The 10776-nt window shown below is 42.4% G+C and overlaps 2 pseudogenes; both read right to left on the bottom strand.

Annotated features, from left to right (window-relative positions):
- Nucleotides 1–3559: 3559 nt before the first annotated feature.
- On the bottom strand, nucleotides 3560–4688 carry LOC102493642 (dimethyladenosine transferase 2, mitochondrial pseudogene; annotated as a pseudogene).
- Nucleotides 4689–5772: 1084 nt separating this feature from the next.
- Nucleotides 5773–10776, bottom strand: part of LOC102493236 (dimethyladenosine transferase 2, mitochondrial-like) — a 13580-nt pseudogene continuing 8576 nt past the window's right edge.

Genomic DNA, 10776 nt, shown 5'->3' with positions numbered 1-10776 from the left:
ACAGGCTGTGCCTTCATAACTTTATTAATTTCTGAAAGCCCCCAACTCCAAATACCATCATGTTGGGGACTAGCAGTCCATAAAAACTAACCAGTTCAAATTCCTGACCTCTAACAGTGAATCATGCCTTTCTTAGGGCAGTTCTTTTGAGAAACTTTCCTTTCTTCAAGACTGACACTATGATGTAGTCTCATAGTCATCAAGTATTATGGCTAATGAGTGGAGTGTGAGTGTGGTGAGGGTACACACTGGGGGTGGAGGTGGTGGGAGCATCTCAACACTGATAATGCATCCAAATCATGATTGATGGAAATTGAAGCTCAGCACAGCCCTTAGAACATCTGGGCATCTAACACTTAGAAGGAGCAAGTTTGCAGGTGACTGACTTCTCAAGGTATCCAACCTCCACAAAATGAGGCTTAGACTACCTGAAGCTGTTTATCAACTGTTGACTCTTCAGAAGCTTCATTTTTCTCAACTATGCATTTCCTATTAATTGGAGGGCTTACTGAGCAGAAAAATGTTACTTAACTGATAAAGGAACTCCAAGGAGGGTCAGCCCAGCCAGACAGATGGTGGTCTGGCCCTACCATCATTTACCCAGAGAACCATCACTGGTGTTTGGTCTGGAGTGATGAGATCCAAAAGGAAATTCCAAGAAGCGATGTTGCTCTTGGCTATGTGCAAACAGCAATATCTTCGGTCAGGCTAGTTCGTAACTTTTTTGGTTTACAAGTTCCTTTTAGAATCCAATGAAAGCCATAGACTCTTTTCCCAGAAAAGGCACCATACCCCCAATTTTGAATTAATATCAGAGCACTGCTATGGTTTCAATATCCCTTCAAAATTTATGTGTTGAGATTTTGTGATGAGATTAAGAGGATAAAAATGTGTTGAATGGTAGGGTCTTTGGCAGGAGATCATTAGTGTGGGGCCCTCATGATGGTAGCCCAATGGGTTTCTTTTTTTTTGGGAGAGATTTTTGCTATAGGGCATGTGCGCTTGCCAGACAGACAGACAGAAACAGAGAGACAGAAAGCGAGAAATCACCTCCTAGGGGGGGTGGCCACGCCGCAATCCCTTCTCCTCCATTCTCCTCTCAGGATCTTGGTCACACCCGCACATGCACCCGGTGTGAGTTTTAAGCCACCGGGTCCGGGACGTGAACTGTGGCTGACTACATGGGAGTCCAGCGACATAGCCATTATGCTAACTGCTGGTCCCCCCGGTGGGTTTCTAAAGAGAGGGAATAACACATACGACACAGACACATGTGTTCCTGCCTCTACCACATTGTGTGTAGACAAAGGATCCTCACCAGATGTGGACTCTGGCCCTTGGATCTCCAAACCACGAGCTGAATAAAACTCAGTTCCTTAAGTTACCCAGAGTTGAGTATTTTCTACTGTTAACAACAGAACAGATTAGAATAGTCAGAGAGAGACCTATCCATGGAGTGAAGCACACTTGGTTTATATGTTTCAGTGAATAAGAAAGCCAAGATAAATGGATGACAACCTCTAGAAGAAGGATTCTTCATAAACACCAGAAAATCCCTTTTGGAACAAGGCAAGGTAAAAATAACTAATCGATCACTCAATCATGGGATCAAGCAAACATGATTAGTCTTCCTGCTATGCTTCATTTGGAGTCTGTAATAAGGTTCCTCAAGGAAAGATGATGTGACTTAAATTACATTCTCTCAAAAAGGTAGTGGACTATCTTTGGAGAATAACAGAGAGGCCCAGGCTTCAGTAGTGAGCTGTGAGCTACGTACTCACTTTTTGTGGGCACAAAAGTGAGATACTTTTAACAATTGACAATTGCTCAACTCAATGAATTTAAGAATGAAAAATAAAATACAGTGGCCAGTAGGTAGTGGTTAAGGCTCTGGACTCTCACCTAGCCAATTGCATGGTTCTCAAGTCCTGGACCTGACTCCCACCTAGCCAACTGCATGGTTCAAGTCCTGGACCTGGCTGCTTGAAAATCATGCCATGCATGTGTGTGTGTATGGCCAAAATTCCAGAAGAGAATGGAGGAGAAGGGACTGTAACATCGCCATCCCCTCTGAGGGGCAATTTCTCACTTTCCTTCCCTTTCTCTCTCTGGTGGATGCATACTCTCTATAGCAAAACCTAAAAAAAAAAAAGTCTAGAAGTCTGAAGTCTTACTCTCTATAGCAAAACCTAAAAAAAAAAAAAGTCTAGAAGTCCGAATTCCTGCAATTGTTGTCTTGACACAAAAGGAAAAGCAAAAGGACCAGTAAATGAACTGTTGGTCTTTCCCTGACACTAAAACAGCAATACCCTAACAATTGTGGGAATCGATGGCCTGACAAAGACCAGCACTGGAGCGATAGCTTGTAATGTTCATTTCACTTGAAATTCTCAATTAGCTACAGCCCGTAAGTCATCATAAGCTGCTTTTGAGACCCAGATGTGTGATCATGGGGCCTCTCCAGGGCAGGGCTGCGCATCGATGCAGCAGCGATGAGAAGACGCAGCTCTCTTTTCAGAAAACACATTTCCAAAAATGTAACTTTCATTGAATATAAGTTAAAACCATAGTGATCTGACAATGCATGTCCAGGAAAACTCCATCACAACCAAACACATCTTTGTCTAAAGGAACTGTCAGAAAGATTCTAAGTGTTTATAGACTTCAATTTTTCTTCTGAGAAGATTTTGAATGAAAAAGTGTTAACTTGAGTGTCCTGTGAGATATCAGCGGTGGGTGTGCTTTGCTGTAAGCGTGTTAATATATTTGCCAATTTATCAACACTGAGCAGGCGTTAAATTGCAAGGGAGTCTGCTAAAATAAACTGCAGAATTCATGAGATATCTGTCCAGGCATTTAACATGCTACCAAAGAAGTCAAGGCCTGGCAGGCTCTCCCCAGGGTTTCTCTCTGTACTCACTTGTTTAATAAATAACCCTGGGAACTGAATAATTGGTACCATTTGTGGCCCCCTGGGTCAGTCACGTGATTGGTTGTGATTTCAGAAGAACAGTTTTTCATCCAAGGGTAGGTCATTGGATGTCCTCTTGAACAATTAGAAAACTTAATTTGCTTTTGTGATAAGCACGTTTTTATTTAGTGTTTGCTTTTCTTTTCTTGTGAGTTTCCGATAAAGAGGAAGTTGGAGGCTGAACGCAGTGAAGGATCTCTTTTGAGTAATGGACTAGAAGTGGCCATCAGATACCACAGCTATTCCCCAGAAGCCATTAGTTGTGAGCAAACTAAAGTTAACACAAATTCAAAGTTAGAAGAAGAGCTGAATGGTACCTACGGCTAAAAATGTTAACAGCTTTATATTCAGAATAATTCATATTCTATCAATTGCACCCACTGAAAGCATACAATTTAATGTTTCTTTAATATAGTCATATTGAAGTGAGGGACAACCACCATGGTAGTCCACTTCTAAGATAGTTTTTGTCCCTCCTATAATAAACCTTGTGCTGGTTAGCAGTCACTTCCTGTTCTTGCTTTGGGTTATCTTATCTTGATAAATATTTTCCCTGAACATCTTAGGATATTTTTAATAGTCAAAGATTTAACTAATTTTATTTAATATTAGCCATTTATAGGTATAATCTTTGAAACACTCTATGGCTTCGAAAAGGTGTTTGCGGTCTTGAGGGTATATATTACTTACTTTCACTTTTCTTTATTTGTATCAATACATCCATTGCGTCAACTGGACCCCAGGAATGATCTATTAGCCTGGCACTGTGTTTCTCAAAACAGTGGTTTATTGTGAAAAAATACATCATAGTTAATAGGTATTAAGTTTTCCGTAAATCAATTTCTATGAGGAGTCTTCTGGATAAAATACAGAGTTTGCTGTATTAGTTCTACTAATTCTCTGTGTTTTGGCTTTTCCAGCTGCTCATTTTGGGTGTATTTATCAAAGGATGACCAAGGTTCTATGTGCAGAAGTGTAATCTCACAAGCTGCTTGCCAGAGAACACTTAATACCTGATGGAAGTTTGGATTTCTGGGATTTGCCATTAGTTTCTGGTATTCTCTTTCACTAATAAACATATTTGGTTCTACCCATACATATCTATATGTAGAAGTACAGGAATATCAGTCATATAAAAGTTTCCAAAGTGCCTTTCTTTCACTTTTAATTGGGATGATCCCAAGTACCTTTAAAGGAATACCCACTGATCAAAGAAGTGCTTCTATTCCTAAATTCTGAAAAAGCATATGGAAAAGCATAATGGGTGGTTTTACTAATCCACAATGTTTGGGATCCATTTTGAAGAAGTCACAGTGGAACACTTCTAGTTTGCCATCCATATTTTTTCCTGTGGACTTCAAATGTGGAATAAAAGTTCAATCACTTTCAGGACCAGCAGTTGGTGTAATGGCCATGTCGCTGGACTCTCATGTAGCCAACTGCATTTGGAGTCCCAGATCCAGTGACTTAAACTCATGCCACTTGTGCCTGCGTGCTCAAGATCCCGAGAGGAGAATGGAGGAGAAGAGATTGCGGGTGGACTTGGTTATGTAAAGCCTGGGCTCTAAGCAGCGCCTGGATACCCACGAGGACGAGTCCTTGAAATCCAGAGAGGGCAATAGCTGCTGATGGAAGTCAGAGAAGCCAATTCAGTTTCTCACCTGCCAGTCCTTCTGCTTGGCTGCTCCGGATCCCAAAACACAAAAGCGGCCAGCATCTACTAAGTCTGAGATCGCCAGAAGTGGAGGAAACCCCACCACCAGGACTCACATCCTCACTCCTAAGGTTCTTCCCAACATAATCACCCAGGGCAGCTATTCGGGTGAAACCCACGTAGGACATTCCCGGTGCATCATCGCTCAGCCACACCAGGCAGGCCAGAAGTAAACACACTTTTCTTTCTTACTTTTCCTCTTTCTTTTCCTTTCTCTCTCTTCCTTCCTTTATTTCTTTCTCTTTCTTTCCTTCCTTCTTTTTCTTTCTCCTTCTTCTTCCTTCTTCTTCTTTTTCTTTCCATGAGAGGGAGAGAGCATGCAGTTGGGCAGGGAGGATCTTTTTGTCACTATGTTGTGATCCTCTCATCCCAGCCTCCCAATTAGTACCACAGGTGAGTGCCACTGCACACAGTATGTTCAGATTGGGTTGACACTAACTCTGGCCTCCCATGTGGCCTTGGCTGCTGCAAAGCATGCTCTCCAGTTTGCCACTCTGTTTGCATCATCTCCATTGCTTACACTTTTCTTTTAAGCTTATTTCTTGAGAGAGAGAGAGAGAGAGAAAGAGAGAGAGAGAGAGAGAGAGAGAAGAACCTTCAATGGGTCCCCACTCAGCCGAGTTGTGACCAGGGTATACAGGTTGACTAGGGAACTGAATTCATGACCTTCCAGCTTTGCTAGAACAGTGAATTACTGCTGTGCCAACAAGCTGGTCTAAACTTATTTTTTACTAAGAATAGTAAATAAGGCTGGCCCAGTAGCCTCGTGGTTAAGGGACCCAGATCCCACATAGCTGACTTGAGTTTGAATCCTGGCCCCAGTGTCTTGAGAAACATGTGGGGTACATGTGCATGCCTAAAATCCAGATCAAATGGAGAAATGGAGAAGGGATTGCTAAGTGACCATGCCCCATTGGGGGATGCTTTCTCCCTGTCTCTGGTGAGCATATATAGCTTTTGGCAATTAAAAGAAAAATTAAAAGGAGTAGTAAACAGTATAGACAGTCTACTGTAAACAGTGCACCCAGTAGTAGACAGGCATGGTGCCGTGCTAAGGAATTGACATAGATCCATCACTTACCAAATGTCAATGGAAGGCTTGTGGCGTGCCTGCCATTGTTGTGAGGTTTAGTACACAGCTGTGTACAAACAGCCACAAGTTACAGACCCTGTGGAACATTCTGGTAGAGGGAGACAGCTAACCAATAGGACAAATATCAAAATACATAATTTGTGACATGGAGACAAGTGCTACAAAAACCAGTTGATTGGGGAAGAGAATGAGGAGAGCTATCATTGTGAATACTGAGACAGTATGAAAAAGTTATTTGAAAAGAATTATGCTTGGGATTTTCAAAGGGAAATAAAGATGGAAAAACTGAATAAACAACTCTCTAAGGAAGACATACAACAGCCAAAAATCATAGTTAATAGGTATTAAGTTTTCCGTAAATCAATTTCTATGAGGAGTCTTCTGGATAAAATACAGAGTTTGCTGTATTAGTTCTACTAATTCTCTGTGTTTTGGCTTTTCCAGCTGCTCATTTTGGGTGTATTTATCAAAGGATGACCAAGGTTCTATGTGCAGAAGTGTAATCTCACAAGCTGCTTGCCAGAGAACACTTAATACCTGATGGAAGTTTGGATTTCTGGGATTTGCCATTAGTTTCTGGTATTCTCTTTCACTAATAAACATATTTGGTTCTACCCATACATATCTATATGTAGAAGTACAGGAATATCAGTCATATAAAAGTTTCCAAAGTGCCTTTCTTTCACTTTTAATTGGGATGATCCCAAGTACCTTTAAAGGAATACCCACTGATCAAAGAAGTGCTTCTATTCCTAAATTCTGAAAAAGCATATGGAAAAGCATAATGGGTGGTTTTACTAATCCACAATGTTTGGGATCCATTTTGAAGAAGTCACAGTGGAACACTTCTAGTTTGCCATCCATATTTTTTCCTGTGGACTTCAAATGTGGAATAAAAGTTCAATCACTTTCAGGACCAGCAGTTGGTGTAATGGCCATGTCGCTGGACTCTCATGTAGCCAACTGCATTTGGAGTCCCAGATCCAGTGACTTAAACTCATGCCACTTGTGCCTGCGTGCTCAAGATCCCGAGAGGAGAATGGAGGAGAAGAGATTGCGGGTGGACTTGGTTATGTAAAGCCTGGGCTCTAAGCAGCGCCTGGATACCCACGAGGACGAGTCCTTGAAATCCAGAGAGGGCAATAGCTGCTGATGGAAGTCAGAGAAGCCAATTCAGTTTCTCACCTGCCAGTCCTTCTGCTTGGCTGCTCCGGATCCCAAAACACAAAAGCGGCCAGCATCTACTAAGTCTGAGATCGCCAGAAGTGGAGGAAACCCCACCACCAGGACTCACATCCTCACTCCTAAGGTTCTTCCCAACATAATCACCCAGGGCAGCTATTCGGGTGAAACCCACGTAGGACATTCCCGGTGCATCATCGCTCAGCCACACCAGGCAGGCCAGAAGTAAACACACTTTTCTTTCTTTCTTTTCCTTTCTCTCTCTTCCTTCCTTTATTTCTTTCTCTTTCTTTCCTTCCTTCTTTTTCTTTCTCCTTCTTCTTCCTTCTTCTTCTTTTTCTTTCCATGAGAGGGAGAGAGCATGCAGTTGGGCAGGGAGGATCTTTTTGTCACTATGTTGTGATCCTCTCATCCCAGCCTCCCAATTAGTACCACAGGTGAGTGCCACTGCACACAGTATGTTCAGATTGGGTTGACACTAACTCTGGCCTCCCATGTGGCCTTGGCTGCTGCAAAGCATGCTCTCCAGTTTGCCACTCTGTTTGCATCATCTCCATTGCTTACACTTTTCTTTTAAGCTTATTTCTTGAGAGAGAGAGAGAGAGAGAAAGAGAGAGAGAGAGAGAGAGAGAGAAGAACCTTCAATGGGTCCCCACTCAGCCGAGTTGTGACCAGGGTATACAGGTTGACTAGGGAACTGAATTCATGACCTTCCAGCTTTGCTAGAACAGTGAATTACTGCTGTGCCAACAAGCTGGTCTAAACTTATTTTTTACTAAGAATAGTAAATAAGGCTGGCCCAGTAGCCTCGTGGTTAAGGGACCCAGATCCCACATAGCTGACTTGAGTTTGAATCCTGGCCCCAGTGTCTTGAGAAACATGTGGGGTACATGTGCATGCCTAAAATCCAGATCAAATGGAGAAATGGAGAAGGGATTGCTAAGTGACCATGCCCCATTGGGGGATGCTTTCTCCCTGTCTCTGGTGAGCATATATAGCTTTTGGCAATTAAAAGAAAAATTAAAAGGAGTAGTAAACAGTATAGACAGTCTACTGTAAACAGTGCACCCAGTAGTAGACAGGCATGGTGCCGTGCTAAGGAATTGACATAGATCCATCACTTACCAAATGTCAATGGAAGGCTTGTGGCGTGCCTGCCATTGTTGTGAGGTTTAGTACACAGCTGTGTACAAACAGCCACAAGTTACAGACCCTGTGGAACATTCTGGTAGAGGGAGACAGCTAACCAATAGGACAAATATCAAAATACATAATTTGTGACATGGAGACAAGTGCTACAAAAACCAGTTGATTGGGGAAGAGAATGAGGAGAGCTATCATTGTGAATACTGAGACAGTATGAAAAAGTTATTTGAAAAGAATTATGCTTGGGATTTTCAAAGGGAAATAAAGATGGAAAAACTGAATAAACAACTCTCTAAGGAAGACATACAACAGCCAAAAAGCATGTGAAAAAATGTTCATCATCCTTCATCATAAGGAAGATGCAGATCAAAACCACAATGAGATACCATCTAACCCCAGTCAGAATGGCACAGATTAAAAGAAAAAATGATAAGTGCTGGCAGGAATGTGGTGAAAGGGGAATACTCCTACATTGTTGTTGGGAATGTAAATTGGTCCAGCCACTGTGGAGAGCAATATGGAGGTTCCTCAAAGATCTTCAACTAGAACTACCATATGATCCAGCAATTCCACTCCTGGGTATCTACCCAAAGGACAGGAGAACACTCAGTTGGAAAAGCGCTTGCACAACTATATTTATTGCAGCACTATTCACAATTGCTAAACGATGGAACCAACCCAAATGTTCACAAACAGATGAATGGATTGAAAAAGTGTGGCACATATACTCCATGGAATACTATTCAGCCATAAAAATGAGCAAGGCCCTGGAATTTGACAGAAAGTAGATAAATGTGGAAGATTTGTTGCTGAATGAAGCAAGTCAGGCTATGAAAGAGAGACATTGCATGTGTCAACATATACTGACTGTCTGCACTCTATGGTAGAGACTGAAAGACTGGAGGACACAAAGTATTGAAAATGTTATGGACACTAGAGACAAAGTGGAAGGAAAGTGTGGGAGGGGAAGAGTATTAAACTAGGACTTAAGAGGTGACATTTTTGACATGGAAATAGGAACACTTAAATCCAGTTACCCATCTGTTATGAGATCCTGTGGTATGTGCAGAGAATAAGCAGGGAACGATAAAACTGAGAAGTACTTCATCTCTCAGGAGGGTAGGCGTCTCAGCTACCGTGCCCCTGCCTGGGATTAGATGGACCTTATGGTCAGCTCCTTTCCAGTGAGTGAGCCTGAAAGGCCCAGGACATAGGCTGGCTGCAAGGTACACTCTGCTCACATTCTGAGGCCAAACCTAAGTCTTTGCTCTTCCTTGACTACTTTGACAAGGAGCACTTGAGTTCTTAAACTCAAGAACTGTCAAAGGAGTCTGGAAGAGAGAACCAGAGAAGTTTCTGAGTCACACCTGGAGCCTCATTCTAGGCTTTCTTATTTATTCATTTGGCAAATGTTTATTAAATACCCATGATGCATCATCATAGTGATAGCTTCTGTGTGAAAAAATTTTTTTACTTTCATGGAAATGATAATCTGTTGAGGAACACATCTTAAAAAGGATTTCAGCAAAGTTGATGATGAATTGCTGTATAGTATAGTGGTTAGGGTCCCAAACACAGGAGCCAGATGACTTGGGTCTGCATTCCTCTGCGACCTTGGGCAACTCAGTCTCATTGTATCTCATTTTCCTCATGTGTAAAATAGGGATGATGATAATGGTATCTACCCTGTGGGAGTTACATGCCATATATAGTGAGTGCTAAATACATGCTAGAGGGCTGGCCCTGCGGCGCAGTGCTTAGTGACTGTGCAGAAGAAGGATGATCCCACATGGCAGACCAGAGTTTAACTCCTGGCTCTGTAGGCTTTAAAAATACTCCAGGCATGGGCACATGGTTCAGAGTAAGACTCAGAAGGTACTATCTCATGAGAAAAAGAAAATCTATTGAGAGAAAATTTCCCTGGGGGTCCTAAAGCCAGATGTGCTTCAGCCCACCCTACTGAGAAGACAGGATGCATTTATAGGGGAGGGGTCACTTTGATTTGCGGGTACTTTGATAGCTTACTTGCCAGGAAGGCTCTGGCCAGAGGATTCTGGATGAAGGTCATTGTAACTGTCTTCTTCTTTCCTGATAGAGAAATTACCTAAAGGTTGTTTAGGGGCAGGTCTAACACTCAAGATTCTGACGGGATGGAGAATTGGAAGAAAAGGGGTTGTGCCATGCCCAGGCTCCACTATAGGGTGTTTTGTTCGTTGTTTTGTTTTGTTTTGTTTTCTCTCTTTCTCTCTCATGCATGCACATGTGCCCTCTGGCATAAAATACATACATACAAAAAAAAAAAAAAAGAATCTACAAGCAAGATCACTTGTATCCCCTCTAGAAGATGCCAGTGGTAGGATATGGTCAATATAGTGTTTTGGAATTTGCCTCATTCTGATCATCAGTCCTGCTGGGGTAGGGTGGGGAGGAGGATATTTGTTCTGTTTCTAATTCAGTCTAGGGGAAGAGAAAATTCAGGGTAGGGAGAGCAACAGAAATGGCCTTGAGCGTCTTTGTTTATAGGTGGGCATCCTCTTGCTAGTGCTTCTTTTTTTGACTAACTTGGTTGGCTTCACAGTCAGGCTTGTGACACCTCCTCCCTGGGTAGTGGTTAATAGTGCAACATGGGGTAACTGTGAGCCCAGGCTTCCTTCTAGCCTCTGCCCCAGG

The sequence above is a fragment of the Tupaia chinensis genome, unplaced genomic scaffold (genome assembly GCF_000334495.1).
Source record: "Tupaia chinensis unplaced genomic scaffold, TupChi_1.0 Scaffold143836_1, whole genome shotgun sequence".
Classification (NCBI taxonomy): domain Eukaryota; kingdom Metazoa; phylum Chordata; class Mammalia; order Scandentia; family Tupaiidae; genus Tupaia; species Tupaia belangeri.
Note: the sequence above shows the minus strand (reverse complement) of the source record. Positions and strands in the feature narration are given on the sequence as shown.